This window comes from Arachis hypogaea, chromosome 17 (assembly GCF_003086295.3).
Source record: "Arachis hypogaea cultivar Tifrunner chromosome 17, arahy.Tifrunner.gnm2.J5K5, whole genome shotgun sequence".
Taxonomy (NCBI): domain Eukaryota; kingdom Viridiplantae; phylum Streptophyta; class Magnoliopsida; order Fabales; family Fabaceae; genus Arachis; species Arachis hypogaea.
In genome coordinates, this window is record NC_092052.1 from 48,657,925 (window position 1) to 48,678,749 (window position 20,825).

General features: G+C 37.6%; 1 non-coding gene across 1 annotated transcript; it reads left to right on the forward strand.

Moving 5' to 3' along the window:
- Positions 1–7,350: 7,350 nt before the first annotated feature.
- On the forward strand, positions 7,351–7,454 carry LOC112768555 (small nucleolar RNA R71). The gene has a single exon (XR_003185968.1). It is a non-coding gene; the product is annotated as a small nucleolar RNA R71 (small nucleolar RNA).
- Positions 7,455–20,825: the final 13,371 nt, after the last annotated feature.

Sequence of the window (20,825 nt, forward strand, 5' to 3'; positions counted from 1 at the left end):
AAGGGTAACTAGGATAGGACTTCTGATTTCTCATACCTTGCCAAAAGTGTATTTTACAGTTATTTATTTATTTCCATTTCCATTTAAATTACTTGTTCCTCATTCTCAAAACCCCAATTTACAATCTTCATAACCAATAATAAGAACATACTTCCCTGCAGTTCCTTGAGAAGACGACCCAGGGTTTGAATACTTCGGTTATCAATTTTTAAGGGGTTTGTTACTTATGACAACCAAAACTTTTGTAAGAAAGATTGATTGCTTGGTTTAGTAACTATACTTGCAACAAGAGTTTACTATAACCTCTAAACCATCAATCCACAGTTCTTTCAAAATGGCGCCGTTGCCGGGGAATTGCAGGTGTATGCCTTATTATTGGTTATTGTAAATATTTTGCTTTTAAATTGATTTATTTTCGAAAAAAAAATTCAGATTTTTATTTTAAAATTTTTTTATCTTATCTTATCTTAGTTTTAAATTTCAAAATTCAAGTTTTTTCAAAAAAAAAAAATCATATCTTTTTTCAAAATTCTTATCTTATCTTATTTCAAATTCAAATTTTAAATTTTAAATTTCAAATATTTTCTCTTATTTATTTTATTTTATTTTCCTTTGCTTGTTTATTTATTTTTATTTTTAATTTTTATTATTTACTATGAATTCTCACCCCTCTCGCTTTGAGTTTGGTTCTAATAATGTTGAAAGGAATGGAAGCTATAACGAGAACAGGCATCAAAGTTGGAACAATCAAAGATGGGAGGAGCCACAAGGATTTGATCAACCCTCATGGCAACAACCACCTCCAATGGACTATCAACAACCACCACCATATGCCTATAAACCCTCTCCTCAACATCATTTTGGACCACCATACTCACAAGCCCCTTACCACCAAACACCCTCATATGATCCTAACCCTTATCCACCATACCAACCACCTTATGAACCATATGAACCATATATAGAACCACCCCAATTCCAACCCAATTACTCCCAAGAACCACCACCTCCCTATGCATCATGTCCATATCCATCACCCCAAGAATCAACGGAGAAACTCAAGGAAACATTTGAAAAATTTAATGCCACACTACATCAATTGAATCAAGCAATAAATCAATTAGCTTCCCGACGTTTAGACACTCAAGAAACTCCCATGGCTTCATGTGGACAATCTAATAAAGAACGTAGCATGAAGGAGACATTATAAACTCCGGTGGACAGTAAGGAGCATGAATTTGTACTGGAACAAGTGGAGGAAGCCAGAATTATTGAAGAAGAAGACGTAGTTGCAGACTTAGGAGATGCAGAACCTCCATGGGAAAGTCCAGCCATAGAACCTCCTTCAAAGACGTTTGAAATTGATGTTGAGGAGGGTGTACAACCTCCAAGGTATATCATGGCTAAAGACTTTGAAGAGGTTGATCAAGAGATGGAAATTAAAGAAGAAAAATCACTACCTCTCATGCCCTTGGTAAGTAATGCAGAAGAGATTGAATTGGAAGAAAGCTACCAAGAGGAAGAGGTTGAAATTAAAGAAGTTTGCAAAGAGGTGGAAGTTGTCAAAGAGCACAAGGGAATGGAGCTTGAAATCACCTTGCCAAAGTTATTGAAGACCCCTCCCCCTAAGTTGCCATCATCCTTCACAACATTCAAGTGGGTAAAATTCATATCCCTTAGCTTTCTAATTCCACTTGAATATGGGCTACTAGAGACGGATGGTCAACTTAGAGCTCTTTGTGACATTAAGAGTAAGAGGAAGATGGTCAGTGGTAAGAATTGTCCTGCAAGGTTCATTATGGTTGAAAGCTTTAAGTTTAAACACAAAGGTTGGTGCAGAGCTCAATTGAATGGGTCTAGGAAGCAGTTTGGATGCTTCAATGAGAATTCTAAAGCTGAACCACCCGGAAGGAACAATATTGCTCAACAAGAAGACGGGTGCAAAAGCAAGATTTGGGATCCCGGAGGCTGTTGGCATTCCAAACATTGGTGGAGATTTCTGGATGAATTCAAGCACAAGCCACCATAACAGGAAGCTTACCAAATGTCCAACTTAAGGACTTTAACTAAAAGTGCTAGGTGGGAGACAACCCACCACGGTATGATCGTTCCTTTTCAATTTTAATTTTAATTTTATTTTGTTTTGATTGTTTTTGAGTTTTATTATTTTATTTCATTGAACCTGGAATTTCTCATAACATCCATATCATTTTGCATCCTGCATAAAAAAAAAAAGAAGAAGAGAAGCACGCACGCGACGCCGCAGCGTCGCTGACGCGTCCGCGTCGAGTAGGAACATTGGCCTCCCACGCGACCGCATGACCTAGAAATCGACGTAAGAAAGGGTGCACGACCGAAAGTTGTGCGAGAGTGGTGCTGGACTGGTGCTGATCGCACACGCCTTACCACGCGGTCGCATGGCTCACGCGTCCGCGTCATATCCCCATGATGGCCACTCACGTGATCGCGTCGACCACGCGACCGCGTCACCCTGGATTTTGGCAATACTAATTTTTGAACAGAGAGTTGTGCGACCGCGAGGCTGCACTCGCGCCACTAGCACAAATCAAGTCACGCGATCGCGTGTCCCACGCGTCCGCGTCACCCAACCTTATCGCGCACCACGCGACTGCGTCACCCACGCGACCGCGTCGCCTGCGTCCCACAACTTATCCAGATTAGTGCCAACTATCTTATCTTTTCTTCTCTACTCCTAATTTCTTCTATCTTCTCTTCTTTCTCTCTCCTTTCTTACTTTCTTTTTACTTCATCTTTTTAACTTATCATCCTTTTTCATTTACATTCTATTTTATTTAATTTATTTGCATATTTTCATTCATTACATTTTTTTTCATTTTGTGCATATTTTTATTTTCTTTTCTAAATTTGTTATTTTTATATTGGTGTTCAAAAAAATTTAATTGGGTAATTATTTTCTTGTGAGTTATTATGAAATTGTTTGACAATTATATATTACTTTTTAAAGGGTTGCTTGCATGTTCAATTTAATACTTTCAATAGCTTATTTACCATGCTTGCTATGTGTTTGTGAAAAAGCCCGTATGGCATTGTGCACTATTTTTTTCGATTTCTTTCTATCTACTACTCTAAATGCTTGCTTTTCACAAGACCCTTTTTATATTTTATTACTTAAATATAATTGTTATTACAAACATGTTGTTAGTTTGAAAGACTTGGTAATCTAACTTGGACATTGAATGCTTGATCTATGCTACTCATGCCTTTGCCAGCATGCCAATAAACATCTTGCATTCAATTGTCATTACATGCACTTGCTATATTTCCATTGATGATTTTTCTCATGTAGTCATGACCATGTGTTGACATCATTCATCTTTTATTGTGCATTGATTACCACCTTTCCCACTCTCTTCCTTGTTCTAACCCTTAGCTTTAAAAGTTGCTTTCTTTTTTCCTTTTCAGGATGGCCACCAAGAAGGGTAAAGAGAAAGCTACTCCCAAACCACCGGCATGGAAAGGAACAAAAAGAGCCCCAACTGAGGAACCACAACCCCCATCCACCTGTACATCTTAGCATGCACCGAGGACGGTGCAATCTTTAAGTGTGGAGAGGTTGATACCGACTTCCAGGGGTTAGTTACCTTCTTTTCAACACCAATACTCTTATTTTCTTTATTTGTTTATTGTTGCATCTGCATATTTGATTGCATATTTGTTTGATTTTATGCATTTAGTTACTACTTGGTTGAAGTAATATTTTCTTTTTCAAGAAATTTTATAGTATTTCACTAATTTAAATCAAAATTCTTGTGTTAAATTTGTTTGAAGTTGTATTTGGAACATGATTTTTGAGTTAAAGAACACACAACCTGTGAGATTTGAGCTTATTTATATGGTTACATTATTTAACCATAAATATTTTATTCCTGTGTGTTTCCTTCTCTATGATTGTAATCTATATTTTGTTCCAATCTATATGTCCATTATTTAGTGTATTTACATGCTTGCATATGATTGAGGCCATTGTTTGATTTTAGCTCACTTATCCCAAATAAGCCTACCCTTTAAATCACTCTTGTCAGCCACTTTGAGCCTTTTAATCCCCATTTCTTCTGTATTTTACCACATCACTAGCCTTAAGCAGAAAAATAATTAAATATCCCAATTGAATCTTTGGTTAGCTTAAGATAGGGATTGTGCAACAATTAAGTGTGGGAAAACTGTGGGAACTTGGGTTAATAAGGGAATGTATCATGTTTCTAATTTTGAATATTGGAAAATTTGGGTACCTACTCATATAAAACAGAAAATTAAAAAAATTCCATATGCATTGATATGTTATTCTAGTTTTTATGTCTCTCTAAAAAAAAGAGAAAATGAAAAAGAGAAAAAAATATATAATATAAATAAATAAATAAGGGGACAAAATTACCTCAATATTAAGTTAATAAAAGATCAATGCATATGTGATAAAATTAAAGAAAAATTGATACATGAGTATGTAATGCAAAAGTGAAGACTATGGGTAGCTAGGCATGATTCTAGAGTTATATAGAGTATATGTATGTTAGGTGAAAGCTTAGGTTAATTAAAGATTCAATTTATAAAGCTCACTCAGCCATATACATATACCCTTACCCTTACCTTAGCTCCATTACAACCTTGAAAAGACCTCATGATGTTTGCATTGGTATATTAAATATTGTTGATTGGTTAGGTGAAGAACAAATTTTAGAAAGCATGACTAGAGAAGAGTAGAGTGATTGACCCTAGACACTTGAGAGTTAGAGTGATATACACTACCAGTAAGGGTTCAGTGCTCAATTCTATGTTCCCAGCTTTCATGAGCTATCTTCTTACAAGTTTACTTGTCTTTTATTGTATAATTTGAATTAGTGAAATCTGATTTATGTTTGTCTTGGAGAACTTATCAAGTAGATAAAAACATTTTGCATGTAGTTGCATTCATATAGATAGGTTGCATTTCATAAATTTTACCATTCCTCTTCATCTTTATAGCTTCTCTTGAGCTTAGCATGAGGACATGCTAGTGTTTAAGTGTGGGGAGGTTGATAAACTACTATTTTACGATTTATCTTGTGCTTAATTGAGTGATTTTTATCAACTCTTTACCCACTTATTCATACTATTTGCATGGTTTTACAATTCCTTCCTAGAATTTGTGCTATGATTGAAAACATGCTTCTTTGGCCTTATATTTGCTAATATTAATCCTCTCTTATCACCATTAGATGCCTTGATATGTGTGTTAAGTGATTTCAGAGATTACAGGGCAGGAATGGCTCAGAGGATGGAAAGAAAGTATGCAAAAGTGGAAGGAATACAAGAAGCTGAAGGAACTGCAAAGCTGTCAGCCTGACCCTTTCACACTAAAACGGCTATAACTCGAGCTACAGAAGTCCAAACCACACAGTTTCTGTTGCGTTGGAAAGCTAACGTCTGGGGCTTCGATTTGATATATATTATGCCATAGTTTCTCTGAAGCTAGGCGAAGCGAACGCGTGCTCCACGTGGACGCGTCGCAGTGACAAAAAATCAGCGTGTTTGAATTCGCAACCAGCGAATTCTGGGCTGTTTCTGACCCAGTTTGCGGCCCAAAAAACACGGATTAGAGGCTATAAAGTGGGGGAATGCATCCATTCATAATGAAGCTTTCATATTCATAATTTTAGGAGTAGATGTAGTTCTTAGAGAGAGAGGTTCTCTCCTCTCTCTTAGGATTAGGATTTAGGATTTTTCTTGCTTTCAGGATTGTTTCTTTTTATTAGGTTCAATTTTCCTTTTATTTATTTTCTCAATTTAATTTATGAATTCTTCTATGTTACAGACAATTCCTTTGATTAATGTTATTTGAGGTAATTCAGTTTATGATTGCTTTCTTTTAATTACATTATTGGTATTTCCAATCTGAAGACATTTTTATTCCAGCAGATTTACTTTTTTCCCTTTTGGTCTTGGTTAAAAAATCAGTAACTCAGGAGTTATCAAACTCAACATGATTGATAATTGTTATCTTTGCTAATTGAATTGAACTTCAATAATCCCAATCTTTCCTTAGGGATTAACTAGGATTTGAAGATCAAACTAATTAATCACTTGACCTTTCTTTGCTCTAAGTAAAGGCTAACTAAGTGGAATTAAGATTCAATCTTCATCATCATTGATAAGGGTAACTAGGATAGGACTTCCAATTTTTCATACCTTGCCAAAAGTGTATTTTACAGTTATTTATTTATTTCCATTGCCATTTAAATTACTTGTTCCTCATTCTCAAAACCCCAATTTACAATCTTCATAACCAATAATAAGAACATACTTCCCTGTAGTTCCTTGAGAAGACGACCCAAGGTTTGAATACTTCGGTTATCAATTTTTAAGGGGTTTGTTACTTGTGACAGCCAAAACTTTTGTAAGAAAGATTGATTGCTTGGTTTAGTAACTATACTTGCAACGAGAGTTTACTATAACCTCTAAACCATCAATCCACAGTTCTTTCAATACTCCTTATTGGTCACTGAACGTCCCAGGGGGTCTTCCTCACTAGGATTCACGTCCTCCCCCTCCCTTGTAGGTTCGGCCATGATGGTTAAATCAATGGCCTTGCACTCTCTTTTTGGATTCTCTTCTGTATTGCTTGGGAGAGTATTAGGAGGAGTTTCAGTGACTCTTTTACTCAGCTGGCCCACTTGTGCCTCCAAATTTCTAATGGAGGACCTTGTTTTATTCATGAAACTTAAAGTGGCCTTAGATAGATCAGAGACTATATTTGCTAAGCTAGATGGATTCTGCTCAGAATTCTCTGTCTGTTGCTGAGAAGATGATGGAAAAGGCTTGCTATTGCTAAACCTATTTCTTCTACCATTATTAAAGCCTTGTTGAGGCTTTTGTTGATCCTTCCATGAGAAATTTGGATGATTCCTCCATGAGGGATTATAGGTGTTTCTATAGGGTTCACCCATGTAATTCACCTTTGCTATTGCAGGGTTCTCAGGATCATAAGCTTCTTCTTCAGAAGATGCCTCTTTAGTACTGTTGGATGATTCCTTCAATCCATTCAGACTTTGAGAGATCATATTGACTTGCTAAGTCAATATTTTATTCTGAGCCAATATGGCATTCAGAGTATCAATTTCAAGAACTCCCTTCCTCATAGGCGTCCCATTATTCACAGGATTCCTTTCAGAAGTGTACCTGAACTGGTTATTTGCAACCATGTCAATGAGTTCTTGAGCTTCTGCAGGCGTTTTCTTTAGGTGAATGGATCCACCTGCAGAATGGTCCAGTGACATCTTTGATAGCTCAGACAGACCATCATAGAATATATCCAGGATGGTCCATTCTGAAAGCATGTCAGAATGACACTTTTTGGTCAGTTCCTTGTATCTCTCCCAAGCTTCATAGAGGGATTCACCTTCTTTCTGTTTGAAGGTTTGAACATCCACTCTAAGCTTACTATGCTTTTGAGGAGGAAAGAACTTGGCTAAGAAAGCTGTGACCAGCTTATCCCAAGAGTTCAGGCTATCCTTAGGTTGAGAGTCCAACCATATTCTAGCTCTGTCTCTTACAGCAAATGGGAAAAGCATAAGCCTGTAGACCTCGGGATCAACCCCATTGGTCTTAATAGTATCACAGATCTGCAAGAACTCAGTTAAGAACTGAAAAGGATCTTCAGATGGAAGTCCATTAAACTTGCAGTTCTATTGCATCAGAGAAACTAATTGAGGTTTAAGCTCAAAGTTGTTTGCTCCAATGGTAGGAATTGAGATGCTTCTTCCATGTAAATTGGAATTTGGTGCAGTAAAGTCACCAAGCATCTTCCTTGCATTGTTATTATTTTCGGCCATATCTCCTTCTTTTTCGAAAATTTCTGTCAGATTTTCTCTAGAGAGTTGTGCTTTAGCTTCCCTTAGCTTCCTCTTCAGAGTCCTTTCAGGTTCAGGTTCAGGATCAGCCTCAACAAGAATGTTCTTATCCTTGTTCCTGCTCATATGAAAAAGAAGAGAACAGAAAATATGGAATCCTCTATGTCACAGTATAGAGATTCCTTATGCAAGTATAAGAAGAGAAAAATGTAAGAAGGAGAAGAGGAAAAACTCGAACACAGAGAGGAAGATGGGTTTCGAATTTTTGGGTGGAAGAGAAGTGTTAGTAGATGAATAAATAAATAGAAGGAGATGAGAGAGAGGGAATTTCGAAAATCAATTAAAATAAAAATAAAATTTAAAGTTAAATTTCGAAAATTAAAATTGAAATCAAATTAAATTGAATTTAAAACAATTAGTTAATTAAAAAGGAAATTTGAAAAAGAGTGAAGGGATTTTCGAAAATTAGAGAGGGAGTTAGTTAGGTAGTTTTGAAAAAGATAAGAATCAAACAAAAAGTAAAGTGGTTAATTGAAAAAGATTTGAAAATCAAATTTGAAAAGATAAAAAGTTAGGAAAGATTTTGAAATTGATTTTGAAAAAGATGTGATTGAAATTTATTTTGAAAAAGATTTGAAAAAGAATTTTAAAAAGATTTGATCTTGAAAATTAAAGTTGATTACTTGACTAACAAGAAACTAAAAGATTTTATTTTAAAATTTAAAGATTGAACCTTTCTTATTAGGCAAGTAACAAACTTAATATTTTTGAATCAATCACATTAATTGTTAGCATTGAATTCGAAAATATGGAATAGAAATAAGAAAAAGATTTTTTTGAAAATCAATTTGAAATTTTCGAAAATTATGAAAGAAAAATGAAAAAGATTTGATTTTTTTGAAAAAAATTTGAAAAAGATAGAGTTTTTAAAATGAAAATTTGATTTGACTCATAAGAAACAACTAATTTTGAAAAATTTTTGAAAAAGTCAACCCAAATTTTCGAAATTTTATGATAGAATAAGGGAAAGATATTTTTTGAATTTTTTGAATTTTTAATGATGAAAGAGAAAAACATCAAAAAGACTCAATGCATAAAAATTTTGGATCAAAACATGTGATGCATGCAAGAACACTATGAATGTCAAGATGAACACCAAGAACACTTTGAATGTCAAGATGAACACCAAGAACTTATTTTTGAAAAATTTTCAAGAAAAGAAAACATGCAAGACACCAAACTTAAAAATTTTTATTCTTTAGACATTAATGTTTCAAGAATGCATATGAAAAAAAAGAAAAGATACAAAACAAGAAAATATGAAGATCAAACAAGAAGACTGGCCAAGAACAACTTGAAGATCATGAAGAATGCAATGCATGAAATTTTTGAAAATAATTTTTTTAGAAAATTAAAAAGATGCAATTGACACCAAACTTAAAACTTGACTCTAGACTCAAACAAGAAACACAAAAATATTTTTTATTTTTATGATTTTATTAATTTTTTTCTTGGATTTTTTTTTTTGAAAATTATTTTGGGAAGAACAAAAAAGAAGAAAATTTTTTTGTATTTTTCGAAAATAAGAAATAAAAGCTTAAAATTAAAATAAAATTACCTAATCTGAGCAACAAGATGAATCGTCAGTTGTCCAAACTCGAAGAATCCCCGGCAACGGCACCAAAAACTTGGGTAATTCTTGTATTAATAAATAATAATCAAAGAAATCAATTAAAAATAAAAGTAATTCTTGTATTAATAAATTCTAAAATAATCCAATAGTAAAATTGAGTAAATTAAGGACATGGAAGAGTAAGAGACAAGTAAAGAGAACGAACTAGGATGACGAAGTCTTGCTGAGGCAATAACTCTTCTCAATATCCCAGTGCAGAAACAATAATAATTGAAATCCTAAGAACTATGAATGTGTAGAGAGAAAAAAAACCTAGAGGAGGAGTAAAACTAGATCTAAAAACTAAAACTGTGTAGAATGAATGTTTCTCCCGTTTCTGTATGTTCTCTGGCTCTAGTCTGCTTTTCTGGGCCAAAAACTGGGTCAAAACAGGGCCCAAAATTGCCCCCAGCGAATTCTGCAGATTATGCAGATCGCGCATGTCACGCGATCGCGTCATTCATGTGGACGCGTCATTCAGCGTTTGCTTTGCCACGCGTGGGCGTCGTCCACGCCTTCGCGTCACTGATGCAGTTTCCAATCTGCACGGTCGCGTGAGCCATGCGTCCGCGTCACTGCAGTTTCCTCTATATCGCGCGGCCGCGTGAGCTATGCGTCCGCGTCACTTCTTGCTGGTCATCTCCTCAATTTCTTGTGTTCCTTCCATTTTTGCAAGCTTCCTTTCCAATCTCCAACTCATTCATGCCCTATAAAGCCTAAAACACTTAACACACAGATCACGGCATCGAACGGAATAAAGGATAATTAAAATACATAATTAAAAGTCTCTAGGAAGCAAGTTTTCAACCATAAAGCATTTTTAGGAAGGAATTATAAATGCATGCTTTTTTAATGAATAAGTGGGTAAAGAGTTGGTAAAACCACACAATTAAACACAATATAAACCATAAATTAATGGTTTATCAACCTCCCCACACTTAAACATTAGCATGTCCTCATGCTTAGTTGGAGGAGATAAAATAAGTGAGTAGGAACATGTAAAACTCATGCAATGCAATGCAACCTATATATGTGAATGCAACTATATGATTCTTGTCCACTTGACCAAAAGTAAATAAGCTCTTCAAAACAATTACAAATCAAATTCCACTAATTTAATTCTTATACAGTAAGAACAGATAAAAGTGCAAGAAGACAGCTCATGAAAGCAGGGAACACAAAATTTCAAGTATTAAACCCTCACTGATGATGTATGTACACTCTAGTCTCTCTAGTGTATAGGGTAATCACTCTATCCTTCTCTAATCATGCTCTCTAATTTTTGTTCTTCTCCTAACCAATCAACAACATTTAATATACCAATGCAAACATCATGAGGTCTTTTCAAGGTTGTAATGGGGCCAAGGTAAGGGTAAGGATACATATATGGCTAAGTAAGCTTATGAATTGAATCTTTAGTTAACCCAAGCTTTAACCTAACCTATATATATTCTATATAACTTTAGAATTCATACCTAGCTACCCAGAAATTCCTCTTTCACCTTCCATACTCATGTATCAACTTTTTATTTTAATTTTATCTTATATACATTGATTCTTGAATTTAAATTTAGCATTGGGGTAATTTTGTCCCCTTATTTATTTATTGAATATTTTTAGATTATTTATTTATTTATTTATTTATTTTTAATTTTTCTTTTCAACATAAACATAAAAATAAACATAGCTTATCAATGCACATAGATTTTTAATTCTTATAGTTTCACATGAGTAGGTATCCAAATTCCCATTGTATTATCATGACACATTCCCTTATTATCTTTTGTTCCCACAATTTCCCATACTTAATTTAGCACACACAATTCTATCTTAAGCTAACCAAAGATTCAATTTGGGATATATAATTGTTTTTCCGCTTAAGGCTAGTAATGTGGTAAAATATAGAACAAATGGGATTTAAAGGCTCAAAGTGGCTAACAAAGGTAATTGAAAGGGTAGGCTTAATTTGGATAAGTGAGTTTAAACAAATAATGGCCTCAATCATATGCAAGCATATAAATATAATAAACATTGGACATATAGGATGAAACAAAATATAGATTACAATCATAGAGAAGTAAACACACAAGAATAAAATAATTATGGTAAAATAATGTAACCATGCATAAAGGCTCAAATCTCACAGGTTGTGTGTTCTTTAGCTCAAAAATCATGTTCCAAATACAACTCCAAGCAAATTTAACATAAAAGTTTTAATTAAAATTAGTGAAATTTTGTTCCAAAGATAGGGTCTTAGAAGAAACTTATTGTCTTTTCAATCAAGTAGAACATGCATGCAACTAATCTATTATTGTGCAATTTATCCTAATTTACAAAAGAAAAATCTAACTAAATATCCTAATTTATTGGTGTTAGGGAAGAGAAATTACCTCCGGAAGTCAGGTACTGACCGGCCTCCCCACACTTAAGGCTTTGCACCGTCCTCGGTGCCATCTGTGAGGAACAAGGGTGGGCTGGTAGCAGTATCTCCACAGTTGGGACTGGTATGCGAAATCGTGATCTTCAATAATGGCGCCAATGGCTTGGTGCTCTCAAACGTGAATCACACTTTGTCATAATTCCGCACAACTAACCAGCAAGTGCACTGGGTCGTCCAAGTAATAAACCTTACGTGAGTAAGGGTCGATCCCACAGAGATTGTCGGCTTGAAGCAAGCTATGGTCACCTTGTAAATCTTAGTCAGGAGGATTCAGATAGTTATTGAGATTAGATAATTAAAACATAATTGAAATATAAACTAGGATATAGATACTTATGTAATTCATTGGTAAGAATTTCAGATAAGCGTATAGAGATGCCTTTCATTCCTCTGAACCTCTGCTTTTCTGCTATCTTTATCCAATCATTCCTACTCCTTTCCATGGCAAGCTTTATGTAGGGCATCACCGTTGTCAATGGCTACATCCCATCCTCTCTATGAAAATGGTCCAATGCGCTGTCACTGCATGGCTAATCATCTGTCAGTTCTCGATCATACTGGAATAGGATTTACTATCCTTTTGCGTCTGTCACTACGCCCAGCGCTCACGAGTTTGAAGCTCGTCACAGCCATCCCTTCCCAGATCCTACTCGGAATACCACAGACAAGGTTTAGACTTTTCGGATCTCAAGAATGGCCGTCCATGCGTTCTAACTTATACCACGAAGATTCTAATATCTCAGACTTGGTCCTCTGTAATAGATATCTAAGAGATACTCATTCTAGCTTGTTTGCATGTAAAACGGAAGTGTTTGTCAGGCACGCGTTCATAGGTGAGAATGATGATGAGCGTCACATAATCAATCATTACATTCATCATGTTCTTGGGTACGAATGGATATCTTAGAGAAGGAATAAGCTTGAATTGAATAGAAAAACAGTAGTACTTTGTATTAATTCATGAGGAACAGTAGAGCTCCATACCTTAATCTATGGAGTGTAGAAACTCTACCGTTGAAAATACATAAGTGATAAGGTCCAGGCATGGCCGAATGGCCAGCCCCCTAAACGTGATCAAAGGATCAAAAGGTAATCCAAAGATGTAAATACAATAGTAAAAAGTCCTATTTATGCTAAACTAGTTACTAGGGTTCACAGAAATGAGTAAATGATGCAGAAATCCACTTTCGGGGCCCACTTGGTGTGTGCTTGGGCTGAGCATTGAGCTTTACCCTTGTAGAGGCTTCTCTTGGAGTTGAACGCCAGTTTGTAACCTGTTTCTGGCGTTTAACTCCACTTTGCAACCTGTTTCTGGCGTTTAACTCCAGAATGCAGCATGGAACTAGCGTTGAATGCCAGTTTGTTTCATCTAAACGCGAGCAAAGTATAGATTTTTATATATTGATGGAAAGCCCTGGATGTCTACTTTCCAACGCAATTAAGAGCGTGCCATTTGGAGTTCTGTAGCTCCATAAAATCCACTTTGAGTGCAGGGAGGTCAGAATCCAGCATCATCTGCAGTCCTTCTTCAACCTCTGAATCTGATTTTTGCTCAAGTCCCTCAATTTCAGCCAAAAAATACCTGAAATCATAGAAAAACACACAAACTCATAGTAAAGTCTAGAAATGTGATTTTTATTTAAAAACTAATAAAAATATACTAAAAACTAACTAAATTATACGAAAACTATGTAAAAACAATGCCAAAAAGCGTATAAATTATCTGCTTATCAGGGACCATCATGGCTCCCTGTGCTGGTAAAGGAAGTGGAGTCCGGGGTATCTGAGTCTCTGTAGTTTCCCTTTAGTAGCTCCTTGAGGTGATTGAATCGGCGCTCGTTACGACGCTCTCTTAGCTTTGCTTTGTGTTCCTGCCAATCCAACCTTTCAAGTATTTGATGGAGCAGTTGATTGGTTGTAGGTGCTTGTAGTGTTGAAGAAGGAATATCTTCAACTGGTTCAGTAGGTTGGCTAATGGTGGCTGCTGGAGGTGTGATATACTTCCCGTTAGGGACGTATTGATCATCCCGCGGAGCATGGCTTTGGTGTCCCTAGCTCTGTAGGAGACTCCATCGGCTGAGACAAGATCTGAGACCAAGGCGGGAAAAGGTAAGTTGCCCGCAATTTGTACATGTCCCATGGCATTTTGGATATGTCTTGGTAGATTCAGAGGTTGGTCTGTAAGAATGCATCATAGTAGAATGGCCATGTCCGCAGTGAAGGAGGACTCGTGAGTGCTTGGAAAGACGTAATGGGACATGATCTGTGCCCATACGCGAGCCTCCAAGGTAAGTGCTGCAGCCGATATTCCCTTAGGGCGGGTACGATGGTATCCGTAGATCCATCGGCTGCCAGGTAGTGCGATAACTCTGAGAACGGCGTCCCAGTCAGATTGGTACATCTGGCGCTTGAGTGCGGCTTCTTGAAAGGCGTCCAATCCTTCTGGAACAGGGGGAAGATCTAAAGCTCGTTGAATGGCCTCTTCCATAATGGAGACTTGCTTTTGACGGACATAGACAGACTGCAGGGTCGGCAGGTGGAAGTTAGAGTAGAACTCGACTACCCAAGAAAAATTGACCGGCCTTGGCTGTCTCTGTAGGAAACCCCATTGTCTTTGTTCAATTTACGGCTCAACAAAGGTGGCAATATGGTTTGGGAGTAGAAGAAGGTATTCGTTGTTGTAACTCCTTTCTGCCAGGATGGGGAACATCTGCTCACAGTAGCGATTGAAAAATCACGCAGTGTCCTTTGCATGGAAAGCTTTCTCTTTATCATCAACCTTTATAATCCTCCTAATTCTCTTTGTTGAGGGCTTTACTGCAGTTGAAGAAAGCTCTGCCACTAATGCTCTTTTTGTTCCTCTTCTTGCTGGTGGTTTGGGAGTAGCTTTCTCTTTTCCTTTCTTGGTGGCCATCCTGAAAAGGGGAAGAGAAAGTAACTTAAATTCAAAGAGATAGAGCAAGGAAGGGGATGGTATAAGTGATAAAGAATGCACGGTAAAGAAGATGTCGTTAACACATGGTCATGACTACATGTGAAAAGTTCACCAATGGAAATATGGCAAGTGCATTTGAGGACAATTAAATGCAAGGTGTTTATTGGCATGCAGGCAAAGGCGTGAGTAGCATAGATCAAGCATTTAATTAATCGAATGTGTTATCACTCGTAACAAACTAGCCATCACGTTTGTATTGACAATTAAATTTCATTAATACAATAATAAAGGGAATTTGTGAAAAGCAAGCATTGGATAGTAGAATAGAATAACGTAGAAGGATGCATAATGCCATATGGGCGTTTTCACAAACACATAGAATGCATGGTAAATAAGCTATTGAAAATAATAATTTGAACATGCAAGCAACCCCTAAAAAAATAATATATATAATTGCCAAACAATTTGAACACCAAGTAATGAGAAATAATGAGTCAAAGAAATTTCTAACACCAAGTAAAAAGGAAAAAGAAAGAAAAAGAAAATATGGATAATGAAAGTAAAAAGAAAAGAAAAGAAGATAACATAAAAATAAGAAGAATAATAGAAAAGTAAAGAGGGAAGAAGAAAAAGAAGAAAAAACCTTGTTAATGGGGGTGAGAAAGAGAGTAGAAAGTGAGAAAGAAGGAAGAAGAAGAAAGAAGAAAGAAAGAAAGAAGAAGGGAAAAGAAAATATAGGATTTGGTGAAAAGAAAGATAAGATATGTTGGCAAATCAGGAAAGTTGTGCGGCGCAAGCGACGCGGCTGCATGGGGCACGCGGTCGCGCGAATTGCGCTTATTCGGATTGACACGGTCGCATCGGTCACGCGGTCACGCGACCCGTTTTATGCTACTGGCGCGAGGGCAGCCTCGCGCTCGCACAACTCTCTGTTTGAAATCTTATTTTGCCAAATTTTGGGGGACGCGGTCGCGTGGTCGACGCGATCACGTGAGCCATACATCCACATGGTAAGAATTGTGCGTTCAGCACCAATCCAGCACCACGTTAGCACAACTTTCTGTCGTGTACCCTTTTTCACGTCGATTTCCAGGGCACGCGGCTGCGTGAGTGACGCGGTCACATGGAAGGCCAATGTTCCCACATGACGCGGACGCGTCAGCGATGCAGTCGCGTGGGGTGATTTGTGCCAAAGGCACGCCTCCAGCCACGTTCTCGTGTGACTTTCTGTTCGCTTTCTTATTCTTTCTAAGCCACCTGTGACGTGGACGGGTCAATGATGCGGTCGCGTCGCGTAAAAAAAAAATTTTAATAATAAAAGTATGCAAATGTAGATGCAGTCTAAATATACTAATAAAGAGAAGAGTTATTGAATAAGAAAACTAATAATAAAGAAAAGAACGATCATACCATGGTGGGTTGTCTCCCACGTAGCACTTTGCTTTAACGTCTGTAAGTTGGACGCTCCACTAGCTCAGTCTTCGGCTATGTGTGGATCTTCCAAGAGGAAGATCTCTAGCTCCTTGTTTTTCTTCATCTTCTCGCCATGGTACGGCTTTAAACGATGTCCATTAACTTTGATGAGTTTAGAGCTTGAAGGATGACTTAGGTGAAAAACTCCGTACGGTTCGGCCTTCTCTACTCTGCATGGACCTTCCCATCTTGATCTCAACTTGCCTGGCATGAGCCTCAGTCGAGATTTGTAAAGGAGGACTAAGTCCCCAGGTTGGAACTCTTTCCTCTTGATATGCTGATTATGTACAGCTTTCATCTTCTCCTTGTATAGCCTTGAGTTTTCATACGCCTCTAGGCGAAGGCTTTCTAATTCTTGCTGTTGCAATTTCCTTTTAGCTCCGGCTTTTTCAAATCCAATGTTGCACTCCTTTACTGCCCAAGGGGCTTTGTGCTCTACTTGAATTGGAAGATGACAAGCTTTTCCATAAACTAAGCGGAAAGGACTCATCCCAATGGGTGTCTTGTATGCTGTTCTGTATGCCCAGAGTGCATCTTGTAGCCTGGTGCTCCAGTCTCTTCTATGAGGTTTGACTATCTTCTGCAAGATACGCTTTATCTCTCTGTTTGACACCTCGGCTTGCCCATTAGTCTGAGGATGGTAGGCTGTTGCAACCTTATGAATTATCCCATGCTTCTTCATTAATCCTGTTAGTCTCCTGTTACAAAAATGGGTGCCTTGATCGCTCACGATTGCTCGTGGTGATCCAAAGGGACAGATAATGTGGTTTCTCACAAAGGAAACAACAGTGTTAGCATCATCAGTGTGGGTAGGAATTGCTTCCTCCCATTTGGAAACGTAATCCACAGCTAACAATATATAAAAATAACCATTAAAATTCGGAAATGGACCCATGAAGTCAATGCCCCAAACATAAAAAATTTCACAGAAAAGCATAATTTGTTGAGGCATCTCATCCTTCTTGGATATATTACCAAAATTTTGGCATGGGAAACAAGATCTACAAAATTCAGCAGCGTCTCTAAAAAGAGTAGGCCACCAGAATTCACAGTCTAAGATTTTTCTAGTCGTTCTTTGAGGGCCAAAATGTCCTCCACTCTCAGATGAGTGACAGGCCTCTAAGATGGACTGGAATTCTGATTGAGGCACACACCGTCTAATTACCTGGTCAGTGCCACATCTCTATAAATATGGGTCATCCGATATATAATATTTAGACTCGCTTTTCAGCTTGTCTCTTTGATGCTTAGTAAAGTTTGGAGGAAAGGTGCGGCTAACTAGATAATTAGCTACAGGTGCATACCAAGGGACTACCTCGGATATTGCTTGCAGGTTATCAAATGGGAAATTATCAGCTATAGGAGTGGAGTCATCTTTAATGTGGTCAAGGCGACTCAAGTGGTCTGCCACTAAATTCTGGTTACCATTCCTATCCTTAATTTCTAAATCAAATTCTTGTGGTAGCAGTATCCAACGTATAAGCCTTGGTTTGGATTCCTTTTTAGCTAATAAATACTTTAGAGCTGCGTGGTCTGAATACACTACTACTTTCGTACCAAGTAAAAAGGCTCGGAATTTATCCAGAGCAAAAACAATAGCAAGAAGCTTTTTCTCAGTAGTAGTGTAATTAGATTGAGCGGCATCTAAAGTTTTAGACGCATAAGCTATAACAAAGGGGTCCTTACCTTCACGGTGAGCCAGTGCTGCTCCTACTGCATGGTTGGAAGCATCACACATTATTTCAAATGGTTGGCTCCAGTCTGGTCCTCTCACAATTGGAGCTTGAGTCAGGGCGGTTTTCAGCTTATCGAACGCTTGTTTGCAATCCTCACTGAACTCAAACTCAATATCCTTCTGCAGTAGTCTGGATAAGGGAAGTGCTACCTTACTAAAGTCCTTAATGAATCTCCTGTAAAAACCTGCATGGCCAAGGAACGAACGGACTTCCCTCACAGAGGAGGGGTAAGGTAAACTAGAAATAACATCCACCTTTGCTGGATCTACATAAATGCCACTATTAGACACAACATGTCCTAGTACAATCCCTTGTTTAACCATAAAGTGATATTTTTCAAAATTCAATACAAGGTTTGTACTGACACATCTATCTAATACTCTAGATAATCCATCTAAGCAAAGGCTAAAGGAATCACCATATACACTAAAATCATCCATAAAAACCTCCATACAGTCCTCAATAAGATCAGAAAAAAGACTCATCATGCACCTTTGGAAAGTAGCTCGTGCATTGCACAAGCCAAAGGGCATTCTCTTGTAAGCATAAGTCCCAAAAGGACATGTGAAAGTGGTCTTTTCCTGATCTTCAGGAGCTATATGAATCTGGAAATAACCTGTGTAACCATCTAAAAAACAATAATGTGATTTACCTGACAGGCGATCCAGCATTTGATCAATGAATGGAAGAGGATAGTGATCCTTACGAGTGGCCTGGTTGAGGTGTCTGTAGTCAATGCAGACTCTCCAGGCGTTCTGAACTCTGGTTGCCATGAGCTCTCTATGCTCATTCTTCACTGTAGTGACTCCAGATTTCTTGGGCACCACTTGTACTGGGCTTACCCATTCACTGTCTGAGATGGGATAGATGATATCTGCCTCCAGTAGTCTGGTCACTTCCATTTTGACAACCTCTAAGATAGTGGGGTTCAGTCTTCTCTGGGGTTGACGAACAAGCCTTGCTCCCTATTCTATAAATATCCTATGCTCACAGACTTGAGGGTTGATGCCTACTATGTCTGCCAAACTCCAACCAATTGCCTTCTTGTGCCTCCTCAGCACACTAAGTAACTGCTCTTCTTGTTGAGAAGTGAGTTCCCTAGCAATGATAACTGGAAACTTCTGCTCGTCTTCAAGGTAAGCATATTTGAGGTGTGGAGGTAGGGGTTTCAATTCTAGCTTCTGCTCATGGTTAGGCTCTGGATTGTCTGGAGCTGGTGACAGTGGTAAAGTACTGTCATTGTCCTCTGAGAATGTCCTCACACTTGGACCTTGTCCTATGTACTTCTCTTCAAACTCCTCCTGGTGAACTTCAGCCACGGTTTCATCTATGATGTCACACTGGAGGATAGAATGATCTTCTGGAGGGTGCTTCATAATTCCATTCAGATTGAAGCTTACTACTTGGCCATCTATTTCAAAAGTGTATGTTCCGGAAAAAGCATCTAATTTGAACTTCGAGGTCTTCAGGAATGGTCTTCTGAGTAGGATTGATGATGGCTTCTCTGAGTCATTTTGGGGCATCTCCAGGATATAAAAATCAATGGGAAATGTGAGCCTCTTAAGGCCCACTAATACATCTTCAGCAACTCCAGCCACTTTAATAATGCTTTTATCTGCTAGCACAAAACGAGCTGTCGACCTTTTTAAGGGAGGGAGCCTCAAAATATCATATATAGACAAAAGCATTATACTCACACATGCTCCTAAATCACACATGCAGTCAGAAAATACTACACCACCAATGGTACAATTAACCATACATGGACCTGGGTCACTACACTTTTCAAGTAAACCTCCCATTAAAGCAGATATGGAACTTCCTAAAGGAATAGTTTCTAATTCATTAATTTTGTCTTTATGTATACATAAATCTTTTAGAAACTTTGCATATTTAGGTACCTGTTGAATAACATAAAAAAGGGGAACAGTTACCTCAACCTTTTTGAATATTTCTATCATTTTAGGATTAGGTTCCAGCTGCTTCCTGGGCTTCCTTGCAAGTTGCGGAAATGGGATAGGAGTGGTGTTTTCTGCAGTGTCTGTGCCCTTTGATTCTTCTTCCTGTGATTGAGATTCTTCTTTTTCAGCCATGTCCTGTACGTCCTCTTCCTCTTCAATATCTTCTATTTCCACTACCTCTTCAGCTGAGGTGTGTTCTGGTGGGCTTGGCTCCTCCTGATTCCTCTCCTGCAGTGTGGTTCCGGACCTTAGGGTGATGGCATTGATGCCACCCTTTGGATTGGGTAATGGTTGAGAGGGGATTCCACTGGAGCTCAAAGGCTGGTTATTGGAGTTATTCATTGATCCAATCTGTGAGACAAGAGCTTGCAAGGTAGAGTTCAGACCATTTAGTGTAGCATAAAGGTTATTTTCCATGGCCTGTTGTCTCCGATCAATAGATTGTAGTAACTCATCATTAGCAGATGAAGAAGGATAAGTAATTTGAGAGGTCTGCTGTTGGGTATTCTGTGGTCCTTGAGATTGCCTCAAGTGAGGTGCTCTGTAAGGAAAGACATGATAAATAATAATCAAAGAAATCAATTAAAAATAAAAGTAATTCTTGTATTAATAAATTCTAAAATAATCCAATAGTAAAATTGAGTAAATTAAGGACATGGAAGAGTAAGAGACAAGTAAAGAGAACGAACTAGAATGACGAAGTCTTGCTGAGGCAATAACTCTTCTCAATATCCCAGTGCAAA